Raw genomic sequence first — 27,723 nt, 5'->3', positions numbered from 1 at the left:
GCTCAGCAGTTCTCAGTCCTCTGTATATCTTCCTAAGTGATGCAGCATTTGGTATTCAACAGCTCTCCCTTCTATCCTTCTTCAAACAAATTCCCCTTAGGCATCACTTTACTTTTATTTGTTCCACCGCAAATAACAGATGAACTCTTCATTTGTCAGGCTTCTTTGTTTATTTCTTTAACCACAGAGACATGCAGCATTTACCAGTGTCCAAGAGACCTCTCTGGGAGCTGAGCAGTGGCTAAAAACACTCTGGTGTTGTCTGAAATAATTGCATCTTCAGCTCTTTTCAATGACCATGGCCTAATCATAGAATTAAATCTATGGGGTAACCCATGAAATCAGTGCTAGTGCTCTTACGCTGTCCTCATCTCTGATTCTGCTTTCACTCCTCTCTCATTTACTCTCTTCTCTTCCTATCCTTTATCTTACTCCTAGAGCAAATCTTGAGCTCATTATGCTGCTTGCTCTTCTCTCGGGCTGATTGCTGACAATGCATCTACTGCACATTCACACGCTCTGACCTTTCCAAATAGCCATTTTGAGTATCTATGTCTAATTGCAATGCTCTCAGACCGCTTTCACTGATTAACTTTCTCTAAAATCAAGAAATCATGACACGCAAACAGTGAAGCACCAAGCTCACTAAACCAAACTGCAACCCTTGACCTATTTTGCTGAATTTCCTCTTCCCTCCTCATTGAGAATGCAGGAACAGCTGTAGCGGGTCAGACCAAAGGCCTAGCATCCTGTCTCCAAAAGTGGGAAACAGGAGATGCCTACAGAAGAATATATAAATTGATAAGCATAGAGCTATACTTCCACTGAATACCCTCCCAATAGTTTGGCTCAAGGCTTTCCTTTACCAGAGAAATGTCCCACTATTTATGCCATATCGTGTAAAAGTTAAAAACATCAGGAATACATATGTTCTTCCTTAAAGTCTCAATCCCCTGTTTACTCCCAACCAGGATGAAAAGGTGTTTACCTTTAGGATTTTTCCATGAAAAAGAATGCCATGACTGGGGGGAAATGCAACTTCAAACACCAGCTTTGGGCTTTCAAAATTCCACTTCAGAATTTCAGGTTTTCATTCCAAATTCTGTTTTACTGTGCGGCCTTTGTACGCTTCTTTTGCTTCTATTCGCACATTAACAGCTGTGTTAACACACTCTTCCTAATATCACACAACATGACAAAATATATGCTGAAACAATCTACCGTGTTTTTACAAGTATTAATGATAGCTATTGTTTAGTATTGGCTGCAACATCTTATTTCCTCTAATGAATCAAAGCATCTGCTGCTGCTGTGATGAAATTGCTTGACACTTGGATCGAAATATCTCCTGTTCCACTGAAGTCTGGGGAGTACTCAGACTAACTTCCATGATCTAATCTAAGTCCTTAGGAAGGGTTTAGGATGAGACTCTCCAGATAATCCATAAAGAGTTACAGAGATCTCATTTAGATGCTTGAATGATCTCTGTCAACTCTTTCAACCAATGAGTGAGATTTCATACTTAACTTGGGCATCTAAGACAGAGGCCACAGAAAAGAAATGTATGTCCTAAATATCAAAGTGTTATAAGATGTTTGATGTAGGAAGGCAGTATTCAATTAGCAACTGTCCTTTATAATTTGAAAAAGAAAATATTTCAGCTGTTGTGTACAATCGTGTTATGTGGTCAGTAAAGGCCACACAGCCTTTACACAGCCTCTAATTTTTTTAGAAATTCCAAAACAGACTTTTTCCAAAGAAAGAAGTTCATCATAACTTACCTTCGTATGAACGTTTCTACCAACAAAAAATCAAAGCAATTCTATGAAAACCTTGGTTTTATTTTGAAACATCTTTCTCCAGTGGAAAAGTTTTTTGATACACATTTTGTAACCAGCTTTGCTAAAATTAGAGCTCTTAGGGGCAGGCTCTGCTCGCTCACACGCTCTCTCTCATGCTCACTTTCTCTCAGGCACGCTTTCTCTCTCTCTCTCTCTTTTATATTTGAGACAGTACAGAAAGGCAGTGATTTCAAATAAAACCATCATTGGCTTTAGCTGACCATTTGTAGGGCTTGTGCTTGCTCACTAAATTTGAGATCTGTAGAAGTACCAGAAATTCTCTAGATTCTGGGGAAAAAATTTCTATCTTTTGCCATATAGTTTAGTTTATGCCTATATTTATTTAAACTTTAAACATTCATTAGTTTTCTTGCAATGGTAATGACTATATTTGATAACTACAATAAATGTCTTATTTTACTTGGGTCAACATATAGCTAATCACAGGGTGCAAGTTCTGGTTTAAGTAAAGGAAACAAAAAATCTCTTCCGGAAGAAAGCATAGAAAATAGAAAAATGATTTCATGAAAAACGTCAAGATTTCAAAGCTCTTCATCTCACAGGGTCTGAAGTAGAAACTGTTTTCTCTTTAGACATTTTGATGCAAATAGGACCTTTACTTTCTCAATTTCCTGTTAAAAAAAAAATCACAAAATTGGCATTATCTCACTAGAAAAATAACATTTTTAGGAAATCTGATTTTTATTATAAAATGTTTACCATTCCCTTATATACCTACAGCTTGCACATGAGGTAACTGAGGAGAGTTGTAACAGAGTTTAGGTATGTCAAGATGTGGAAAAAGTGCCATCAAGGAGTTTTGAAATGCACTTTGGCACCTGACTGCCACTGGACACCCACAAAATTGCCATCAGCCTCTGGATAGGTGGTAGAAAACTTGGTAGAAACAATTCTGCCTTAGAAACATGGAATTATACTGAACTGGCCTAAATTCCATCTCTATTCCTAGGCCTAGTGTTTCCCTCTTATCACTTCACTTAGATCATATTTAGAGATGACTGACTCTCTCCTTTGACTAGGAACTTAGCAAATATTTAGGCTGCTGAATATAGCCCATATGGAGCAACTATTATCTGTGTTGCAATAGTGCCTAACACTCCACCTGGGAGGAGAGTCCTATTTATTCTAGGCATTGTGTAAAGAGCAAGAGGTAATTCCCAAAAGTTTGCAGGTTAAATAAGAATAGAGTTCCTATGTATATGAGGCCTGGGATTAATCTGGTGATATTGCTACCATTATTTTCAGTGAGAAAGGTTGCACAGAAAGGCAAGATGACTCCACAAACAGAACAGTGCTTTCTGTACCTGCTGCCTTGTAATTAAGATGTTGAGTCAGGGGGAGGGAAAAACATAACACTTGGGAGTATTTTATTAATTATTTTTCAGCTTGAGTGCACAAGGTTAAATGCAGCTGCAGGCAGCTTTCACTGATGTGACTCACATCTCCACAATGTCAGAGTTCTTAGTGACACTAACGGCCTCATATATTCCAAAGAACAAACCATCCTCTCGTGTATTAATTAAGCCCAAGCACATCCTACAGAGAAGCAATGCAAAACCATAAGAAGTTTTGCATGGTGAGTTTAATCCCTGTAAACATGTGGCTTCACAACTGCTGAGCATGAAATCTCTCATTAGCTCACAGAAAGTGGATAGCATGGATAAGAGAGCTGTATGTTTCCCCACTGTGACCATGTCTTTAGTCAGCACAAGTGCTGGTCTTGATGGTAAGCCTACACTGGCCTCTCACATCAAGGAAACCAACAGATGGCCTGCTTATTTCCAATCACGAGAGTGTTTTCTTTTAATTTTCATATGAATCCATAAAAGTGTTGTGAATAGAAACGTTTAGAAACGTTCTACTGAAGCTATTTACAGAGATACGGAATTATAGCTACGTATTTGTTGAATTATTACTATTATTTTGATCATGTTTGCTACCCTCATAAAGAAGCGTCATTTTCTTTGCATAAAAAGCTGAAACTCAAAACAATCCAAACACTGTCATGTGAAAACGCTGCTGAAGTGCCTTGTGAGAGCTATAGTTCAGCTATCGGCTATCCTCATTTCTCTCTTCAGGTCAGTCTATACCCAGAGCTATCTCAGTTCCTGCATGAACCCAATCCATGTTCATGAGCTCGCATGAGTCCTGCCCTGTGCCCTCCAGGACGGCAAAACATACGAGTGTGTCAAAAAGGATTCAGTCCATCCAGAGAAACTGTTTAAAGGAAAACAAATTTTCCCAGTTGAAAAACAGCTCAGAGACAAGAAAATGTTTTTTTCTATCAGCTTTCTCTTCTGCAGTCTCACAAAATCAAGGCACTATGGTATGGTAGACAGCTTTCGAAATTGTGTTAAACAAAATATAAAAGTGACTTAACAATGTGACAAAATTTCATTTGATCAGAAATGAAATTCCTTGCACAAGAAATGTCATTTTGACAATTTCTAAAGACAATCTCAGAAAGAACATACAAGAATAGTTTTGTTCCCTCTTTAACCTCCCTTCCTGTAAGAGTTCTGAAAAGCACACCATTTTTAATGTTTTATGAGTTTGAATTTAAACTGTTTCCATTTTCTATATTTTTGGCACTAAACTATAATGTTTCCTTCCTCTTGCTCCCCCCCACCATCCAGCAAAATTTGACACTGACAGGGAAACTTGGAAATCAGACTGTCAGTTACAGAGTTCCATTTTGCATTTTTGTCAACTTATCTTCACAAAGCTCAAGAAAGTCTGAAAAGTTGCAGAGAGGGAAAAAAAGAAAAGTTAGGCAAAGCTAAAGCCAAATCTAAACTTGTATGGCTTATGTGAATATTTATTAAACAACTTTTGCCCTGACAGCTTGAAACCTTTCAAAAAATGATGCTGTGAAGGAGAGAACAATGGAGCCTGATCCTTCAGAAGACCTTCTCCTGATATCTCAGGTGGTTAGTTTCTGCATTGGGTTGGTTAGTACCATAAAGAGTTCAATTCATTCGTGTAAAAATGAATAAAATTATGTGATAAGCAGATCATGGCTGGAATGAATGGTAAAGGCATTTTCACCAAGGTTCTGCAAACATCTTCAGTGTTCATCCAAAGTGCCCCAAGCTGATATGCATTCATCATCAGCCAGCTACTGAAATCAAACAAGTTGAGTAGAACAGCTTTCTATCTAATTTCCCAAACATGAAGAGCCTAAAATACCAAGAACCTGTTCTTTGCACAGACTTGCTTAACCTAATTCTCTGATGATTTGAGCGGTTGGCTCAGACTCACATGAGAAGGGCATAACACGATCTCCAGCCCATCATTTTGTTCAGACTTCTAAGTTAGCTGCACTTTTGCTGTGACCTGACATAGCCACTCTCATGTTCTTATGTCCTTGGGTCCCGTACTAATAGTGCAAGGAGGTTTGCCTCAGGACTGGAGCCCTAGGCACTATCCTATCACCATTTTCAAGGTTTCACAATTCATACAATCCATAGTATTTGCTGTTACATGTACCACTGCTACTGGTATGCAGCTACCACTGCTACTGGTATGCTACTAGGTATGCAGTCATCATCCTGATTTGCAAACAGACCACACTGAACTAGCTTTAGGTTACGCTGAATGGTTTGATGTTTAAACTATACGATGAAACTACTTTTTGCAAGTAGGATAGCATGGTTAGAAAGTCAACAATCTTCTGTTCCCATATACTACTATGAATCTTGCAATTTGTGGCCAGCAATCTGGGTAAGCCCTTTGATCTGTTTTGCTCAGATGTTTGAAACGGATATTTGTTTCACTTCAGATAAAAAACCAACCAGATATCAGTAAGAAGCATGTAGGTTATTTGGAGTATATGTATAGGGAGTGATGTAATTGAGAGCCACATAGACATAAAAGCATTTACTTTAGACAAACCTGTAACCTTTAGACAAAACCTATATATGTATAGCATACTATAGATGCTATTAAGATCTGTAAAAACTCACAGGGCAGGGTCCTACAAGGAATCTCTCTAACTTTCTCACACCTTTGCAGAGAAAGTCAAATTCATTCCAGCTCTTTCACATATTTCATAGCAGCTGCCTCAAGTGGGCATAGATCAGAGAGTATCTTTGAAATCCATCACAAAGCCACCTACAACTACCATGCTGGTCTCATTACTTTTAGAGAGATCTGAGTCCCATCATCTATAAGTGATTAGGACCACCGCACACACATTTTGAGTTGTTTTGGATACAAAGTCAGGTTGGGGTGTGTAGATGCAACAGAGAGAGAACAAGAAAGAGAGACAATAGGAGAAACATATAGAAGTTTATATATCAGAAAAGATTGAATGGATTCATTTTTACTGTTCATTTAAAAACACTTGTTAAAGTATAAAAACAGATTAGGTTTTTTGGTTCTTTTCCCCCCCCAACTTTTAAGAGTGAATTAGTTTGGGATGTTTTCCGGCCTCCAAAGTAAAGCTCTTTTTCCCATAAACGTTTTTAAAGAAGTTTCCTTTACTTCTTTAGGCCAGGTTTCAAATAAACAAGTACATAAGAAGATGTTGCATCTCCAAGGCATGCCCAGAGACACGTTTCAGAAGGGTTCTTTGTAGACTAATATTTCTAATGTCCCTCTGTGAGGTACAACAGAGATACGGTACTTCAGGGCTCTACTGCGGTACAAGGAAAGCCTACCTTTTCTGTTCCCTTGAATGTCCTGTTAGAATTAAATACAATTTATTGCCCCTGCAGTGATACTTGGCCTTTGCAAGGCCTTACACAATATTTCTGAAATTGTTACGTATCCTCCAATTTCTGCAAGTGCTACTCCTTAGGTTCTAACTCATCTGAAGCACAAGGATTTGCTTCTAACCCCAGCTGCTGCATAGATGTTTTTGGAGATTTTGGGGAGAATCACTTCACCCTTCCATAAACTTTTGTCTTGTCTATCCTGTTTTCAGATATGCTCTGTGCTTGCTCTGCCAACCTTGGCTCCTGAAAGGAGAGAAGATAACTAATAGTTAAACAATTAAGTTAAATTAATAGTTAAATCCTTGCCTTAGAAAAAAGAATTTTACAGACTGATTTATGAAGGGAAAAGATTGAAAATTCAGAGCTCTGGGCAATATAAGCATTGTTCTGAAAACAAGAGAAGGAATATGCTCCACACGCAGTAATTATTTTTGCTTCATTAAAGTCAAAGGAAATATGACAATTTTACGTGCTGAAGATGTGATTTATCTACCACTTGGAAATATAAATTTCTCTTCAATTTTGCACTGAGTTTTTTAGTCTTCAAGTAGAACTGTCTTATTTTTGGGTGATTTTCAAGTAACAAAGTTCTCTCAATGTTTTCTTGTTTTGTTTTGTTGTTTTTTCCTGCCAAGAAACATGGTAAAACAAGGCTCTGTATAGTCACAGGTAGATTGCCTCTGGTATCCAGGTTAACCTGGTTTAACTCTGATCAATGATTTTCAGTCTTTTTTGATTTGCGAAGTCCTAAAATTTTCCATCAGAGATGCAAACCTCCTCCTCTCCCAGAAGCAAATTTAATCTACTAACAATAGGCTTTTCCTAGCTAGGTTTCACAGAGTCCTTTGTCCACAGGTTGAAAACCGCTGCTTTCCACTATCTAGCAGTCCTCACTATAAACATATTCCTCTTCTGAGAAAAATAGCTCCTAGTTTTGGGGCTTTGAACACTACATCTGGGTCTGCTAACTGAAATGTGACTTCATTTTATTTTCACGCTTCTGAGCCTGATCATGGCAGCATAAAACCGTTACATCAGCAGAGCCAACAGATTTGCACAGGTGTAAACGCAGATACAAATTAATCCCTTTGTTCTGTCAGTCCTCATTTTCAAATCTATTTTCAGTGCGATCAGAAGTTAGGCTACATTAGCAACTGCAGACTATGACAACTTTTCACACATGCTAATCAGATATGGAACCTATTCAGCAATTTTTTTGTAGAACGTGAAGCGCACAAACATAGAGTTGAATTTTTGCAACAATTACACCTTTAGACCTCGTTTACTTGTCAGTTTTCTCTTATAATATTGAAATTAACTTTCTCTGTTTATGTTACTGCAGTAGAATACAGGAATGTATATTTTCATAAATAGATACAATTTTCTCATCCACTGCAGGACCAAACTGCATATTTTTGAAAAGCAGTACCACTGTTATATATGATTCTCACTAAAAGGAGATATAGAACACCATTTTTTTGTTCTCTCACTTGTGGCCTGTCTCCAGCAAAGCACTTGTCCATGTGTTTGTTTTTTCCCTTGGACTTGGGGTTTGGCTTTTGGATAGTATAAATCTGACTATGCACGGCTGCACCAGGAAAGGTATGTTACCCAGCGGTAGCATGAGTTAATCAAAGATACATGCCTAAATAGTTAATTTAGACAACCAAAACATGACAATTATTTGATGAAATGAGAATATCTTTTATCTGATTATCCTACAGAAATCCAGAGGCTAATGGGCTCAAGAACACTGTTCATAATGGAGGAATCAAATAGGCAACAGGATAGTCTCAAATCAAAGCACATGGCGTGATAACAGAAAATTGCTTCACATATGCCACTGCTTATGTTCCCTGATTATCGCATTTTAGAAATTGGAGCATTTGATGAAAACCACTGGACTATAAATTGGTGCCTTCAACATCTAGCATTTTACATTCACAGTATGACCTGCTCATTATACCCCATTAAAAGGGTAAACATGACAAGATAATGGATTCATTTTGGTAGCGGCTATACACTTTGTTTTTTTATTATTTCTATTTTGCTAGCAAAGTATACTCAGACTGAGAAATCCAAGAGCTCTCTTCAGTCGCTACTCTATGAATAGCTAGACCTCATGTTCTGGGATTAGTATTAACAAACGGCAGAGAAATTGCTTAAAAGACAAATAGGCATTGCTCACAAAGGTACATTTTTGCAAAGTTTAACTTCACACTTTAAAGGTATTTTTACGCTTTGCTTTTCAGATTATCTCAAATCAAACCTTCAGATTTGAACGTTCCTGAAGTTGGTGGTCTGAATCTGCATCAAAATCTAGATCTAATCTCTGTCACTAGCCCAGATTCATTTTTTAGGTGTACTAAAAGCACTGCTTTTCTATCTTAGTGATCTAAATATATCACTGATATATGTAAATACATCTCCTTCAATCCACATGCACAACTTTGCACGCACTGAGTTGGGATTTATTAACAGATGCTTCGTATTCATTTGGCTAACGCATGAAACCGAACCAACAAAATGCAAAGAATCTACTTGTTAGTTTTCTAGCCTCTGAAATTAAAGACTTTTTCCAGTATTGCCTCTTGTCAGCACTCTGTCAAAGGAAACAAAAGAAAGAAGCAGGGAGGGAGAAAGCACCTTTTAAGGCTCCTAAAGCTTTTAATTCTATCAGTGATTCAGGAAATCTCCTTCTCTCTTCTGCTTGCTCTAAAGTGAAGGAGATACAATGCACAGATTCCCATTAGCTAAATAGATGCTCTGTGCATACAGACCTGTTTGTGTTTAATAACTTCAACGTTACAATTGGCTTTGTTATCTGCTGCTAAGAGTATCAGGAAAGGATTCATAAGATACTTTTCCTTTAAAAAATTAAGGACATTCTTATATGTAAGGAAGGCCCCCATAAAATTAGGCTTATAATGATAGTTAACCCATCACAGGATTTCACTGACAGTAAGACCCTAATTGCTCAAGTAACAGTAACTCCAAGTTGTCAAATTGCTTGCTTTAATGACCAGTGGAGACAGAGGGATAAAGCTCCATACTAGCACATTGTGTACCCATTTGTGATTAATGGTATGGTTAAACTTTGTATGTTTTCCTGTAATATGGTTAAGAGGAATAGTTTATTAAATAAAGTTTAGATAAAGATTAATGCATCTTTTCAGTGAAATTCCAAGTCTCAGCAGGATTATATTTAAAACATAGGAAATAACGAAGCCTCTTTGGACCAACTCTTCATTTGATGCATATTGGTCTAACTCAGTATTCAGGGTGATTTACATGATATCAGAATATGGCTTCATTTTTCATACTTGTAGTAGAAGCCAGCAGTAACTCTCCTTTCCATTACATCTATGTAAACAAGGTGAAGTTCCTCTCGATGCAAAGAGATTAACACTTCTGTGCTTCACAGTACACAACCCCTACATCTTCCCATAGCTATGCTGAACAGTAAATTCTTCTGAACATATCTTTCCTGTAGTCTTCTCTCCCTCCAGTGTTCATGTATAGCACTAATAAGATCATCACTGAGCTTAGGCAGCATAGACTGAGAAAGAGGAGGAGTTTTTATACTACAAATGGCAAATTGGAAGTATTTCAGCAAATTAATGTGGCGAAATCATTCTCTGTGCCAATGATACAGTGGCGTTATTCTCTGGAGGAGGAGAGCATGAGTATTCTTAAGGTTTCTTTGTATTTTGGCATTTTTACTAGTCAGTACATAATCTGGATGTTGAAGTTGCTGGAAAAGTTAGAACTGAGAGAATGATAAAAACAGTTGTGGTCTCAAGCCCTGTATCTGTCGTATAGCTCTGACCAGGGTTAACAATAAATAGCTCAGTGGAGTAGAATTTAATGTACAAACGCTTTTCAGGAAACCAGGCTGTCCTCTTCAGACCTCGGGCCTGTTCGCTGTAGCATCTCTAGCCGGTCTAGCTGAGTAAGCTTGCAAGAAGCTTTTTGGAATAAAATCTCTCTGCTTGTTTAACGTGGCAAAACGAAGCCTTAGAGAGGACAAGCATACTTTAGAAAGAGAGTGCGAAGTTAGGAAAGCACAAAAAGAAAAGCAGTGCTATTTACAATAAGGAACAATGGTAGTGGAGGTCAAGTGGATATAAGGTGGCAGCGAATAGACTTAGGCGGGAGAGGAGAAACAAATAGGATGACAGAACGTGCTTAACAGCTACCGGGGGGACTCTTCTGGCATTACGACCTGTTCATCCGTGACATGCTGATACCGAAATAGGAAGGCCAGTATAAGTGTGAAGGCACTACCCCTACATTTTAAATATGTGCTTCTAACGCACTGCAGTAGGGCTACTACTCATCTGGACATCTTCAGAAGCATCCAGAAACATTCTTTATTTCTGCCTATAAATTTTATGCATTTAGATTTTTAAAAATCGCCTAAGTGATTGTGTGGAAATATCTGGCTTCTCTCTCAAAATCCCAGCTCCCTTTTGCCCATTCTTTGTCCTCCTTTACCTTAAGTTTGTAAGGAAATGGATTGTTACTTGTTATGAGTATGTTCAGTGTCCCATATCCAGTGGGAAACAGCTTGAACAATTACAATTAAAATAATGAAAATACCCCAAATAATACTACTTCCTATTATTAGGGAGGCACGAGGGCATGTTTTTTCCCATGCGTTTAACATGCCATGGGATACTGAAATTAGTAAATCCACTGTCAGACTGTTCAGGTTGTTTTTCTCTGCTGATTTTGAGAAACAATTTTTGTTAATGTAGCCACAGATTAAAATTTCAAAACGGTTGGATGGTACTAATAACAACAGTAAGCTCATTGTCTTTAAGTAATTTTTTTTCAAGCTGTTGCGTTGCAGTACATATCATATGGCTTTGCCTTAAAAAGTGTATTCTTTATGTTGCTTTTCAATAATTACAAAATGCAATTTTCATTTGAGAGTTAATGGAAACGTATCTTCTGCTCTGTTGGTAGTGGGTGAGAAGTAGTTGGGAAAGTTTCAGCGTTTTCACTTCCTATGCTTATTTGCTTCACTTAAATTTTAAATGCGTATATCTGAAAACACCTGTGCCATGTCTTTGAAAAAGTGTCTTTAAAAGGCTTAAATAAAAAAAACCCACACATAAGGCACAGGATGGAGCCCAAATGAAGTCTGATAGAACAAGCAGAGAATTTTTCATTGGCCTGTAGGAATCACCAAAGCAATGGGTGATTCTGAAGATGATGTGAGAACCTCATTGATATCAGGTGACCTCTCCATCATGTCAGAGAAAGGAATGAGTTGGAGTAGTTAAGAGATTAGCTGAAGTCCTGGGATACAAGGTTTAACGTTCTCTGCCAAAGTTGTTATCATTGTTCTAGTAACTCCAGATATATGTTATCCTTATTGTAAATTCTAATAAATTCCACTGTCTGGAAACAAAATAATTTTATTAAATATCTCACTAGGGAGTTTTGAGACAAGTAGAGAAATCCACAGTTTTACAGCCTTTTACACTATGCATACATAATTGCAAAGGAGAAAGTTTGTGCGCTGCATCTTTCTTGCTCCTCTAATCTTCATCTAGTGTTTTGGGGGTGGGGCAGTGGGTTCTCTATACAATACAGTACAGTGGGGAAGCCATGCCAATATTTTTAGGAAAGCCAGCGTGATATTTTCTACACATTCTCCAGATCTCCACTCTGTGACAGTGGATCTGCGGCACTCCTTGACGGTTTCTATGGGTGCTGAAACTTTGTATGAGCTTAAGAGGATATTGGATTAACTAACGGAAGAGAAATCCATTGAGGATTACTACATATAGAAAAACCATATCCTGCTCTGGAAGCCCTTGATCTAAAAATAAATGGTTGCCGAGGAGACTATTACTGGAGAATATTAAAATATAAGTATACATTATATGCTTTCCCTGTTTTTGTCCCTCCCCAGGCACCCACTCACAGCCCGTGTAAGAGATGGTATGATCTAGATGGCCCATTGATTTCCTCCAGAACAGCCATTCTTACGTTCTACAGTTTTTTCTGCATGACACCATATATACAATTACTTAGAATAACGTTCAGAAATGAGTCTGACAGTCTCAGATGTTCGGATCTTTGGCTGGTATAAGTTAGCACAGCTTCAATTTCTAGACCAGATTCTGGTTTGTTACTTGAAGTGAAGATATGAATTGGACAGAGTGGAGAGCAATAAAATTAGTAGCTTTGAGTATGAGATGTCTGATCTACAGTTGTTAAACTGAAGTTATAATGCTAAAGTTATGAGCATTTTGCCAGTTTGTTTTGGAAGTTTGCTTACCATTGTCTGCTGAGGTACGTTTACAAAAAGTCATTTTGCCAAAAGTCAAGAATTTCTATATTAAACATAAAGTAGAGTTATTCCAAACAAAGTAACATAGAGAAGAATATGGCCCACAGCTGGAGAAAAGGGGGTTTCCTTGTCATGAAAACGTGCTACCTAGCACTTGAAAGATTTCTTATTCACAATACAAAGTTATAGTAGAACAAAGAGATATTAAATTTCTGGAAACTACAAAACAAGCATAGAGTCCACGATGCAAAGCAAAATGTCAGCACGTTCAATAATGCTAATGTGATGATAATGATCAGAAGTTGATCTACTACACACATCTCTGCAATACTTTCAACATTTTAACCCACATATTCCTGTTACGGGACTAAATGTTAATATAGAACTCCACAAACTACATTCAAACACCAATTAGTAACTCAACACATCTAAGTAACCAGAATTGACCTTACATAAATATGAAAAATAAAGAATAAAACATGTTTAGATTAGTGCATTTTACAAGAACAAAAAAAGGAAATTCAAGCTAATATTAATTTTTGCCCATAGGACAGTGACAGCTATTGGAATAGGCAAGTAGGACAATAATGGAGAAAAGAGCCTCATAGATATGAAAAGTTTTTAATTACTGCTCACGTTGACCAATTTTGCAACATAGGCCTGTACCCTACAAAGAACAGCACAAGAATAGAATTATCTCGAGTGACGCTTGCTGATTTCAGTGGCTCCATGCAGAATTCACAGGGTGAGAAGCTTAGCTGCTAGTGAGAGTAGAAGAGCATATGGGGATTGACAGAGGGAGCAAATTCAGAAGAAATAAGCCCCCACCATGAGATTCCTGAGTTTGCAAAATCTGTTACATCACATAATAAAATTCGTTATGCCAATCACTGGAAGCACCATAGCTTTTAAAGATAAATGGGTCTGCTGACAAAGCCACCATTGATCAGGAAAATCTGTTCTCTGACATCTGTTTATCTACTTGGACAAGCTACCTATACTGTACGACTCAATCTGACCAGCTTTATAGAACAGGTCATAAAATTTGTTTGGTTGTACCAAGAACTTGATTTTAGACAGGAACATCTTCTGGAAGGGTATCTAAAGCTGACTGAAAATCTCTCACCTCCCTATCTTATTTCAGTGGTTGGTCTCTTATTGTTATAAATGTGAACTTTGTTTCTAATTTGCATTTATTATCTTCTACTTTATCTCTTCCACGTATGTATCCTTGTTAAAATCTGCTTCACTAGATTAAACAGTATCTTACTTTCTGTCATTCAACTCTTCACTGCAGATGCTATTTCTTTCCTGCCTCTCACAATAAGCAAGAAGGAAAGCCTGTTGTATCTAAGCAAACAGGAAGTCATGGGGCATAACTTCCTTTGGGTTATTGCAGGAAGAAAGGCTTTTCTTCTGAAGGTGCTGCATCCAACTTTTCTGCATTGTCAGCAACTCCATAGAGCCAACACCCTTGAGGGCAGCCACGAGAATCAACAGGGACACTTAAATTGTGCCCTTTAGAAAACTGCAAACACTGATCACTGAAATCAGCTAATCATCTAAAGACTTTTTTTTCATCTGTCTGCATAACCTAGAAGGCTTTAGTCCCAGTTTTATATTTTCTTCTTACACAGCTAGATGCTACAGGTTATTTCATAATAAGCCCAAGCTTTTCCCTTTCTCTCCATTCATTATAGAAACATAGCCAGCAAAAGAGGAAATTGAAGTAAAAAAAAAAAGTCAGAAACAGAAAAAAAAAAAACACTTTTCCTTTTTGCAGAAACTCAAATCCACCACCAGTAATAAAAATCTAGTGTCATACCAAGTTAGGTACATAGGTTTCATCTTTCAATCAAAGAAAAATTTCTGCTTACATCTGCACACTGGAAAAATATATTTCATCAATTTAGGACCATAAACAATTCCACAGTTCCCCCAGACATTTTTCTTCATGCTCTTTACTAGATTTATACTCTGAGACCAAATGATGTTTTGAGCAAAACATACTTTTTGAAGTTTATTCTAGGATATTTAAATAGAAGTATTGCCAAAGGATCTGTGAAATAATTCTTCTACTCTACTCACTAAAAGAGCTGCAGCTTGAGAAGCCTGTTCAGTTTAGGGCATAGTATCTTAAAGATACAAAGTTTCTAGAAAAATGCCAGAAGAAAACTACAAGAGTTATTACAGGTCTAGGATACTATGCTAAAGCTATGAAGAAAGACTGAAAAAAATGGTGATGTTTAGCATAGAAAAGACCAAAGGGAAACATGATAAATCTCTATCTTAGTTTCTATATAAGATGTCATGGGTTTAAGTACAGCCAGAAAGACTGAGGTGAACTAGTAGGAAAATCTTAGCTTTTTTAAAATACCATCCAGTCCTATTTTTCTTTGATCCTCTTTCTTTCCTGTCAGGTCAACGTATTTGCTCCAACTTACATGGTGTGACATTAAAAGGGCTAAATTCTTTAAATTCTTTAATGGCTTGTTTCTGAACTTCAGTTCATTTGAATCTCTTTTAATTAGATGTGAGGATTATTCTATGAGGATACTTATCATCACTGTGTTAGGTGAACACTTAATAGATGTCAAATTTTGATAATGAAGGTTTTTGGTTAATAATATAATGTAACATATTTTTAATGAATTAACATGAGAGATTCTATACTACAAATGTATCAGAGAGGAAGGAGGAAGGATTTTCAGTTTATAAGAGAAGCCTAGAACAATCAACCTAGTCAAAAATCAGAAAAAAAATAATTTTACAACATCTGAAAAATATTAAAGAGCAAACGTGACTGTAGCTTGCAGACGAGGGAGAGAACTACATTCACTATCTGTCCTGATTCATAAGAGCGCTACATACATAAGAAGCATTCAACGCCTTATTAGCACAGTATTTAAGAATATGCTTAATGAGCTTTAGTGTTTTTTGATAATGATAAAAGACAGACCATATCCACTACTTGAAAGTAGACTTAAGTGGTAAGAGTACTTCAGAGTTTCAGTGAATCCGAGGGGCTAGATAACTCCAAATCATTTCACAGGAGATAGCTAATGGACAGAATCTAATAATCTCACAGTCCTGAAAAGAAAATACAACTGGATAACCAGTTAACCATAGCCACGTGAAAGTTTCAGTTCATTAAAGCAGAAATGATGTACTAACCAGTAACTGTGTCTCTCACTTGTGCGCACACTGCTATGCATGGTACAACCTAGTAAGAAACTCAAAATGGAATAGCAGCAAGAGGAGCTGAAAATTAAGCTAGCAGCCAAGCAAAATGGAGTCTTATCACCGATATAAAACTGCAAGGTCACGTTTTCAAGAGAGATCTAACGTCTCGGTTGCCCTAACTCTGAGATGCTCTCTTTAGAGACATTAAACAGGATTAATGTCATCAGAGTGGTTGCTCAACCTTTCAGTTATCTTAGCAAATAGCAGTGCTGCAGCCCAGTATATCTGAAATAGTCTCAAAGAGGCTCATTGCAAAAATGTGGAGCTCTCTGCTGGCTAATTCATCCCACGTTAATTAGCTCACAGGTAGCCCATTTCTGATATTTAAGATACTCAAACACTAATCTACATGGCCTGCAGCAGAGACACAACTCTTCAGTATTAAACGTGAAGCCCACCTTATCTAAAAGTTACAACTCTTTTTTTTTTTTTTTTTTTTAAAGGTAGGCTAGATAGCTTTATTAAAAGCAAAGCATTACAGTTCTGTTTAGGAAGTAATGGAGGAGAGATCTCCTTCCAGTTATAATTCTCTGATTGTGTTACCCTCTTTAATGAATCCATCTACTATTTCTTGTAATAAGCTTTGTAGAGGAAACACGTGAAAATGCTTGAAGGTTTATCTGGTACAGTTTACAGCTTGCTAGTGCTGCTAGATCTTATAAGCCATCCTTTTATCCTCCTAAAAAAAAAAAAAAAAACCAACCTCTGACTAAATACATGCAAAACTAAGCAGCATTGTATACTAATAGCATATTAGGCACTAATACTACTGAAACACTGACCCAAGAAAAATATCAGTTATCCACGTCGCTTTCCATGCTACGCTATCAAAGTAATAAACAGTTTCTCATTTGCAATATCAGATGTGATTCACTAATCTAGAAAATTAGATTTCTAAAAGAACATGAATTACATTTGCCAAGGACTAAAAATCTATGAGAATCTCTCCATTCTGTTTAATAAACTTTCTCTGTGCAACAGCGATATAGAAGAAACCAATATGATTTGAAAAAAAAAAACTTTTATCATTCATTTATTCAAATAAGGACCTTGATCTTAATTAAAATAGAACTAGAGGGACCTGAGGGAAGCCCAGATGTATGATTCCTGCAATTACTTATTTATTATCTTTAATTTATTCTTAAGAGTAACTTTGAAAAGTTGCAAAAGTTTAATTAAAGTTACAGTGAGCTCAGAGAGTGAAAAGTGCACATCCGGAACAACTTCATATAACAAACTGAACTTAAAATAATTTCAGTGCATCTTAACGTATAAGTAATTTCATTTCTCCAGAAGTGTAAGTTCATGGTTATACACTCACATTCCTGGAAGGAGAGAAATTATGGAGAAAATGAAGGTCTAGATAGACAAGGAAGTAGAGAAAGAAAACACTTTCCAGCCTGATGTCTCTGCTATCCAGCAGTAGCAAGAGTTATTTGCAGTCAGTAAGCCCAAAGCTAGCTGCATGCAGAGCTGCAATGCCAGTTTAGTTGGGTACTCGGGGCCTCACTTCCATTTGTTAAAGGTCAGAGTTGCTCATGGCAGCCTGATCCTCCTTGGCTTCCTTAACATCACTCCTTCCTGGGAAAGACGGTGCCAGGACAGAGAGCTCATCTAGAGCTCTCTCACGCTCTCCACATGCCACCCAGGAGAAGGGTCTCAGGCCAACGGGCCTCCAAATGCCAACAGCAGAAGTTAAATGGCAAATATGAACCCACAGACGGTCCAATTCTCCACCTCGTGAATCAAGTGGGCACAGACCTCACCAAGTCTGGTTGGACCAAAAGATTTTGCTTAGCGCTTTCTTGTGATCAGGGATACTTGAGAGCAGATTAGATGCTCAATACTAGTTACTACAGTAGTCTGGGGATTATGTGGTGGTTAGCATAAGCTTGGCCTCAAATCATGCTAAAGCCCATACTGCCACGTTTTAGTTTAATTGAATAAGTTTATTCTGGTTTTAAATTAGCCTTCCAGAGATGTGCTCTCATGAGGCCATGGTCAAACCATACTAGCAGTACAGCTCAGGGAAATTTATTATGCTAACAGATTAGTCAAGAAATATCAATGCATTACTTTCCTCAAGCGCTAAATGTTCCTAAGTTCTAATTAAAGACGAAACCAGCTTTTGTCCTTAGATATGCGTAGATGAGCGATTACCATTGAGTGCACTGAAAATTGCGAATAGATGTATTTAGCCATGCAGCATTTTGAAATCTCTTAAAAGCAGCTTTGTCTGGGATTAGGCTATTATCAGACCAAGCAGCTGTATTTTGCTGAGGTGTTCAGTGGAGAATAAGGGAAAGTGCAACACATGTCACAGGGAACAATATACAGCTGTTTATTTTTCTGGTTTAATATTCAGTACAACCACGCTGGGGGAGCTGCTCAAAAACTTGGTCTTTTCATGTTTAGTACTTAAAGCACACACTATCAATTCCACAGCCTTCTGCTGCACTCTCTGGTCTGCTTGTGCTTCAAATTCACAAGGCTAAAGTTAGAAATGTTTATGTAGGATCTGCACAGAAAAATCTCTCACTGAAAACTTTGTCCGGAGGTATTTAGAGCAGAGCTAACGCAAAGGTGATTTCCACCACTATGCTACACAGACATCACCAGCTACTAGTTAGAGAATTTTTGTTTCCTTTTTACAGTGATTGAATGTGAAGGAAAAAGAGATACTAACTTATGTTTTAACTCCTTCAGAAGTCTTTGTAATAATGTTATGAAACTGTGTCTGAATATTAATATATGCAAAGATATGAAGGCCTTTTCCATATTAAGGCACGTAGCTTAATGGTAAATCACAGTCTAAGCTTGCTTAGGGTAAATTAGCACCAAAGTTCTAACATTTCTTTTTGCTAGGTGTTGAGACATACCAAAAAGACAGGATAAAATGGATGAGCCTGCTGATGACCAGCAAAGAGCGTGTTCTGTACTAGGGGCTGGTTAGTACAGAATGCCTCTTGGTTCACTGAGTTTACTGAAACGTTTTGTTCAAAACAAGATAAGAAATCAGCCCAATCTGGTTTGCAAGATTTTGATGAACATACGGAACATTCTGCGGATGAACGAGTGAGGTTTACAGCTGTATGCTCAGCCACTCCCTGGTAACAGTGCTGCAAGTCCACAACATGCCAAAAATTAATTATTTAAATTTATACTGCTGATTATACTATATAATAATAAATACATAATAAACTATATAATAATAAATACATAATAAACTATTTGAGTTTGATCAACCTGGTTGCCCAAGACTTCTATTTCGGTAGGAAGCAATAACTGGTCAGAAAAAGGCTTTCACATAACCATGGCTTGATAGAAGTACTGTAATGATTCCATTCCATTTTCACCACAGTTAACGCAGCCGTGGAACCCAAATGGCTGTATTTGCTGTCCGTCCCTGCAGAAAAGCATCAGCACTTAAACTCCCTCACCCTTCTTTTTGAAGGGTCATCAGCTTATTGCTTATTTCATTTCTCTTCCTGTTGCCCCACACTGCTCTAAAGCTGCTCTATTTTGGCATTCCTAACTTTTGAGCTTTCCATACTTGCTCTTGCTGCTCCCCCCCCCCCCTTTTTTTTTTTGCTTTTAGGAAAATAACTGAAAAGAACTTTAAAATGAATTAGTTATTGATTTGACGTGATGCATAATTTGTCACTGAGAACCCACTACCACACAACAAGTTGTGGATTGTAAGGCCGAAAGGAGAGAGGCGGAGAAAACGCAACACAGAGGAAGAGAAGTAGAGAAAGGAGAGGAGTATTTTCTAGGTTTTATTGTTAGTTTCTTTTAATTGCAATGTATATCTGATGTTGAACAGGAGCTTTAAAGACCAGCCTGAACAATAAGCCAAGTACATGTTTCAGAACTCTCAGCTCTGTTAAATGCAGAAGGACCAGCAGTCCAGTGGTGCCCTATCTCCACTAAGAAGAAAAAGGTGGCACCCAAGACAAAAAAGTAGAAAAGGTTAAAGGACTCCCTTGGAGAATACAGCTAGCTTCATCTTGCCGAGACAGCTGAGGAAAGCTGAACACATTTCTTGGATAAGGCTGAGAGACGAGAAGTATGCCTTGCTTTCTAAGGCAGGAGGAGTCCGAGTCTGAGGAGACTGAATTCAGAAAGACCACAAAAGGGCTAATGGCTGACTTGCTGGAGAAATCTACTTGAGGACTGGAAATGCTTGTCTTTTGGCTTCTTCTAGGCTGTGAAGCAGGAGATTAGTGGAGTACTCACCAGCTGACTCAGTGAACTGGAGTCTTAAAACCACAGAAGTTTATGTCCTAATTGGTTTAAGCACCTGAAAAACCTCCCAGATGACAGGCCTGAGAGAATTTTCGCAAGTCCAGGAAGACATCAGAAAGAGCAGCTGTAGTGGCTGCACCCGGAGAAAGAGATTTGGGACAAAGAACCACAGCCAACAGGGGCACACTCCTAGCAAAGAACAGCATTTCAAACACTTAAGCATTATATCCAGGGCTGAAGACTCCAAGTATAGGGCAAGCTGACTAGGAGAAGTACTAAAATAATAGTGAAGGGACAGGTGAGATTTCCTTAAGTCTTGTGTTTCAGTATAAGGAATTTACCTTGGTAAAAGCAATGAAAGCATTGTCAAATCAGCCTGGAGTTCCACCAAGGCCCACATACTGATGCTCACAGTGCTTAATGACACATGATATAGAGTGTGAGACAGCACACCCTTAGTAGCAGGGTTACAGAACAAAATGCCCAAGGAATATTTTTTTCTAACCTTCTTGGTTAAAGATTTGCTCTTGTCCTTAAACACACATTTCTAACTCTTATTCATTTCTTGGTCATTAAAATTGTTAGTAGCATCATTATGCATAGTTGCCTATCTAAACATCATATGTAGAGCATGGTTTTTCTGGCTTTTGCTGCATAATGTGAATTTGTTGAAATCTGCTTTCTTTAGGCACTTCTTAATTTTTTGACAGTTTTACACAGGGAAATCAAACTGAAGCATGCTGATGTCACATTACTAGGATAGAACAATTTAATTTTGTTTGCAACTTCCTGCTGTTTTCAATTTTTTTTTCTTTTGCAGTTGCCTATTTTTACTACTAGCTCTGTTTCTTTCTCCCTTTTTTTAATATAAGTTGCTTTTCTTGAGAAACTAATATAATGAAAATATAATTCTGAAATATCCATTTCTTTTAGAACAGGAAGTTTAAGCTTCTGAGAGATTACAGAGGCTGACAATGTACCATATAAAAATCTGCCTTATCCATATCGTCATTTATCGTTAACTCAGGAGTGAGGGATCCAAACAACAGAAACACGCAACCAATAAACAGCCCAGATCTGCTCAAAGCTGAATTTGTGCCAGTATCCAAGGTAAATGAATTTATAAAAAGCTTTACTTTGAACTGTAAGCACAAAGGTAGGATGTAAAGGGATAACATTTAATATTCTCAAGGGGTTTAAATCCTTTTCAGCTGGTGCAGCACTAGACCATGGAAGACTTCTGGTCTACAGCCGTCAAGAATAAGTTGAGGATTTATCCGAACTGCCTTTCTCAGCTTCTAACAAATTTCCAACAAATGAGCACGGCAAATGAGTGTGGCACTAGGACACAGAGCAAAACCAGCTAATACCTACCATCAAACGTCCACGGTGCAAGGTAAAATTCAAAGGGTAAAATATACATTATCATGGGTAAAATGACAAGGACATATAGCCACTGCGTTTCAAAGGCAGTACCTGAACTTGCCCAGATCAAACTCTCGTAAAGGACTTTGCATTTGTACGCTTCTGTAAAGCAAGCTTATGTTTAGCTTGTACACAGTTTCTGCTGGAGGAAAGTTTTCATAAAAAACAGCCGGAGAGAAATAAATCATACAATATTGAAAACTGAGGTATTTCAAACTAAAGAGATTTCTTGAGAATTAGAGCAGGGGAAAAATTTGAACCGACTCAGAAAGGAGAGTCAAAATCAGATAACGGTACTGAATATTTTCAAGTTCTGTCTCCCATGATTCTACATTACAGTTGCTCTTAAGTATGAAGAGCACAAGTTAAAGCTTGCTTTAGCCTTTCACTGAAATTGATTGGGACTCTGCAGTTTTCTTTCCTCGTTATAATCTGTGTCTCAAGAATGAGCTGAAGAGCTGGCTAATGCCTCCTCCCTAATAGCAAACTACATTACACTGACCTTTTCTAGATTCTCTAATTTGATTTGCTGAAAATTCCCGTTCTCTTCCATTTGCTAAATGGTAAAGCGGACAGCCAACAAAATTAGAGACTATGGGGAAAAGTTATCGTGTAGAATTGTGGCTGCTCCCGACAAACACGAGCTTTTAAAAGTCTGATGAATAAGATCATGCTGAGATAAAGAGTAGCTTGGAGTAACTACATCAAGCTACTTTCAGGTAGCTACTGACTATTGAAAGGTGATAAAAGTATTACAACACAATATTTATGATTCTCACCTGGTCATCTATACATGAATGTATAGCTCAATGATTCAGACTGATTCCATCAGTCTGTCATTTATTTTTTGAAGAATACGAACTATTGGTAAAACAACAGTAACCAAAGGTAAGTTAAAATAAGGTTAAAGTTCATAAGTTGTGTTTTCAGAATAAGAATATATTTCCAAGGCTTTTCTTGATCATCAAGGATACCACCAAAACGATACCTCCGAAGATGAAGGGACTTGCTCTCTGTGTCGCACCTGCAATGTCTTTGAATCACCTATTCATGCAGGATCACTCCAGGAACATATTATTTCATAGCTGTAACAAGGGTAAGAGTAGACTGAGGTTAAACAGAAGGGATTCTGTTTGTAGTACATTATTAAACTGAGCCCTTCCAAGGAGCCTGAGACAGTTCATTGGAACTTAGGGACAAATTAGTTATGGTCAGAAGGATCTTGATTAGGAAAACTGGATGCCTGATAAGATGCCTAAGATTTAATGGCTACCTCAGAGAAACTCTGAGTACTACCTAGAATACTCTCATCTTCTGATATATTACATCTTAAATAGAAGCAGAAACAAACCATGCAGGTGCATATTTATGTTAGAAATAGAATAGGGAGTAGCTAGATGTTCCCAAATGTCAAACTAGCCTTAAAAGAAATGTCTGTTATATATATCATTTACTAGTTTCTCTAGCCTCTGATTTGTTACTGTCAAGGCAGTACAGTATCTTGTCTGTGCTAACAAGGTGAACGGACTGGGTCAGAGATAGAGCAGAGGAAAGCTGCCAAATTTGGTGCATGATTCTGGTTTCAAAAGCAAAACCATAGCACGCAGAAACCTCCAGTTCCTATTTCTGCAGAGAGAGAATACTTTTCTTTTCCTCTTGGTCTTAACTGAGATGTCTTTGACAACAATGATACTATTGCACCACAATTAAATAAATTGTTATGGAGAAACCATAACTGAGTTTGTGCACATCGACAGGGTGTTTAAGTACAGTAATAGTGGAAAGGTTTACTCCCTCCCTTTTCATATCAACAGAGCAACCAAGCACTCTGTAATCTTTTATGAGAGGTGATTTCAAAGGAACCCAGATTTTAGCCAATAGAGCTAAAAGCCCTTTATCTGACTTAGATTTTGTTGTTGTTGTTGTTCCCATAGCAAAGAAACAGCATCTTTCCTGTGTCAGTGAATACCCTATGCTAGAATGAAAAGCTGTTTATAGTGACTTTTGTAAAAACCTAGAGCCTTACATCCTGCACTTAGTCCTTCTGACTGAAAGCCAAACTGCACTGATACACAAAGATGACAAAGAAACGAAAAAAATCCCAAAGAGAACAACGATATGTGATCGGGTTCAGTTTCTTGGGTAAAAGGACTTCTTCTGCAAGAAATAACAGGCAAAAAGAGTAAGATGACTGTAAGACAGAGACAAGGGAGAAGGAAGGTGGATTTTTGTTTTAAGGTTATTTAACTTGCAAGATTTGTACTGGAACATGACAATCCTCGGATCATTTTGGCAGAGATGCTCTGGCATCTAAAAAGACAAGGTACGCAGGGCTTTTCTGCCTTGTTGGATCCTTCCTCATCTCCTTTTCTGTTTTATATTTAGGCTTTGTTTAGGGGATTCTGACTATTTTTAGTAAACAATCACATAAGCAATGCTTGCCTCCACTGTGCATCTACATGGGCCTCTACTGTAATCTAGGCAGACTACCCAGACTAATCTAGGCTATTTAAATTAAGACAATTTCTTTGAGTAACAGACTCCATCTGGATTTTATTTAGCAGCAGGAATTGCATCCTTATGTTTTTTCTATTGCTGCACGACACCTAGTAGACTCCTTATGTGCAGACTTTTAAAAGGGTACTCAAAAAGTAGGCTTTCAGTTATTGTCTAAAGCATCTGCATATGGCAACCTTCCTCCAAGACAGAGGATCTCTAGGTCCTATATACCATCACAGAGATGGCAGAAAGTGAATAAGGTTCCTTTTCTAAAAGATTGGGCTTTATATCTGCTTTTTTTTTTTTTTTTTAAAGAATACCTGCCACACTTCATAAAGCTTTAAGAAATATGGCATTTATTTTATGCCCCACAGGATATCATAACAGAACAATAAAACATATGGAGACAAACTGAGGAAACATCACAAGAGAACTTTGATTCACTACAGATATTTTGAATAATTGTGTTTTATGATATTAACCCTGTATTCTTTGGGAAGCTTCTTACAAGAATCTTCTTGGTTTGTTTGTCTGTTGAAGAAACAAAACAAAAACAAAACTTTATTGGAAGCTGAGGCATTGGGACTATTAAAAAAAAAGACTATTCCCTCATCAGAAATGGGCTAAAATTGCCTAAAAGCTGCCTAGTGGCTGAAAAGGAATAGAAAGAGCAAAAGCATGGACTAGAAGAAGTAGAAACACTGTTAGGCCTTTCTCCTTAGAATGGCTGACCACAAGGATCTTTAAAAACAGGAATATGCTCATATGGAAGACGTCTGTGGCAAGGTGTTTGGAAAATGCTAGGCAGGCAGGAGTTAATAAGGACTGATTGTCTTGTGTTCTTCAGAAGGTCTGCAGTGCTTGAAACTGCAGCTAGAGTCTATCCAATATGATTCTCTCAACTCTCTTTTACATGCAATGACCTTAGTTTCACTGAGATGAACGCTCCCAAAGGAAAGGCCTGTAAGTCTGTTAAGAGAAAGCTCAAAGAAAGATTTCTCCCTCCTGATGGTTGCAGCATTTATGTCCATTTCCAGTGAATTGTTTTTTGCCAATGGTTGCTCCTTGTGGAATACTGTGCTTGCATACCAATATCTGTATGGACACGAACTTTGGATCTTACCTATTCAGTAACACCTCCGAGAGACTGAGTATAAAAAGGTAATTCCTAACCAAGAGGCTATACGATTTTTTAATGTTTTCTGTAAGTTCTTACATTTTAAAAGAGCAGTATTTTGCAAAGCAGGAAACTATTTCAAAAACAAATGATTATGTGCTTCTGTTTAAGGAAAGTATCTTTCAGTGGAAAAATCATTCAAGATTTCCTCATTATTTTTAAAACAGATAAAAGCTAAATTATGAAAAGGTAAAAAGGGCACTGTGTCCCTTGGCTGCCCTAGAAATCCTGTCTAAAGAGAATGCTTGAGACTTTTCTGTCTTACTCAAGACAGCCATAGATCCATTACCCTACTGAGTCTCAGCAAAACAAGAACATAAAGCAGAGGAAGCAGCAAAGGGAGACATCACAGGCCAAGTACCAAACTAGAGTTCTACTAAACGATTAGCAAGCACAGTCTTTCTGATCCCAGGACATCTCATACTCTGACACTCTTTTCACATTGCCACAGAGTACCCCCATCCCAAGCAAAGCCCCAGACTTCCCATCTCAGAACCTTCCCACTCCTCCTGGAGGCCTCCCCAGAGCATTTTCCAATATTTTCTACCCCTACAGGACCCACTCCTCTCTGAGCCATCCTATCAGCAAACTGCTCACATCCCCGTCTACCACTTTTCCTTGCCTTAAACACATCCCCACTCTTGTCACAAAGTGCATCTCCCCCCATGTTCTTTCCTCCTCAAGAAGAACTGATGCCTAATATAACAGATGATCTTTAGGATGCCAGTTTTGACCTATTAAAACACAGAGGCCAGGCAATTAGATTAGCTTGTTCTTTACAGATCTATGTAGCTGCTATTTATCTGCATACTGTCTTCTAAGAGTGTCCCTATGTTCACATTTTTATGTAACTTGCTTCCTTGATTATTTATTTTATAATTTATCTAGAGATTAAAATTGCATAGAATGGTTTATAATTCCCCAGCTACTCTTTCTTTGAGGCATGCACCATGTTCACCCTTTCCCTGTCATCTGGAATTTAGGCTATCATTGCTGAATTCCCAAGGTTAACCACAAATAGTTCTGTGATTACAGATTATCAAGCCTGTAATTTTTACTCAGTTATACCACCCCACCAGCTTCAATGGCTAACTAGGATATATGATACACTGGAGGGTGTAGGTACCTTCTGGCTGGGAAAGCTGAGTTTAGCAGGCATTGGATTCTTTACTAAATAAACAAAAACCAACTCCCAATTCAATACATATATCAAGTTCAAGCATTAGGAAAAGAACTAATTAGCTTCTTGTTAAAAGCTAATTGGACTCAATAAAATCCAGATAGGCCTAGTAGTAGAAGGCCATAAGCTTTCTCTGTGGTTTCTCCAGGTGCATGCAAGAAAAAAACACTAGTTTTTAGAAAAGCTTCTTTAGCTATTCTTGTTTGTATTGCTTGGTGCAGGTAGGAAATTGCAACCAACTCCAGACTCACATACTTAACTCTCCACTCTAGAAAATACAGAAACTATCCAGAAGCCAGTGCCAGAGGCAAGGTATATTACTGCTTCACAGAATGAAGTATTTTATTCTTGGATTTGGTAATACAGAGGGCAGTGTTTTAAGAGATTCCCTGAACCCACTGGGAAAATGTCACCCGAATGAGCCCAACCTGTATGCAGTCATTTCCAAAGGAAGCTTTGTCAAGTCAGCCAGCCAGGATAACTGGGAGGCACTTTCAGCTTTCTGACACATCTCTTGCTGTAACAAACTGCCGTCTCATAACTGAGTGAGATCTCACCAAATGATAGGTGGACAAGCAAACCCAAACTCTCAAACTAGACATACAGTAGTGACAGCTCTTGGTATTAACAGATGAAAGTAAATTACTGTGCTAGGATAATTCTGAGTGCAAGTGAACATATGCTCAGAACATTCACATTTTTGTATTATGGTAGTATTCTTGTGTTTATCTGTAGTAAACCTAAAGATACAGATTACATTGTAAGTAGACAGTTTTAGACTTTTTTCCTATTAAAATTCGTTGTATTCTCAATATCATCTAGTTTTATAGCTGGTGTGCGTGTGTGATTTTGTTCTGTTTTCTAGCTAACGTTGGGCAGGTAAGACCCTTGACTAATAACACTACAAGTAAACCTAGCTAACTTTAGGGACGGTAAAGACTAGAACCTGTCAGGAACTCATTTTGATGCACATTTCAATTTAATAGCGAGTAGTTAAGTAGGACAGAGTGGATCATAAGAATCATTGACAGCAAGCAGTATTCATTCTCTCGTTCCCTATTGCA

Source organism: Struthio camelus, chromosome 7, assembly GCF_040807025.1.
Source record: "Struthio camelus isolate bStrCam1 chromosome 7, bStrCam1.hap1, whole genome shotgun sequence".
NCBI classification, from domain to species: domain Eukaryota; kingdom Metazoa; phylum Chordata; class Aves; order Struthioniformes; family Struthionidae; genus Struthio; species Struthio camelus.
The sequence above is the reverse complement of the archived record's forward strand: the minus strand, read 5'-3'. Positions refer to the sequence as shown.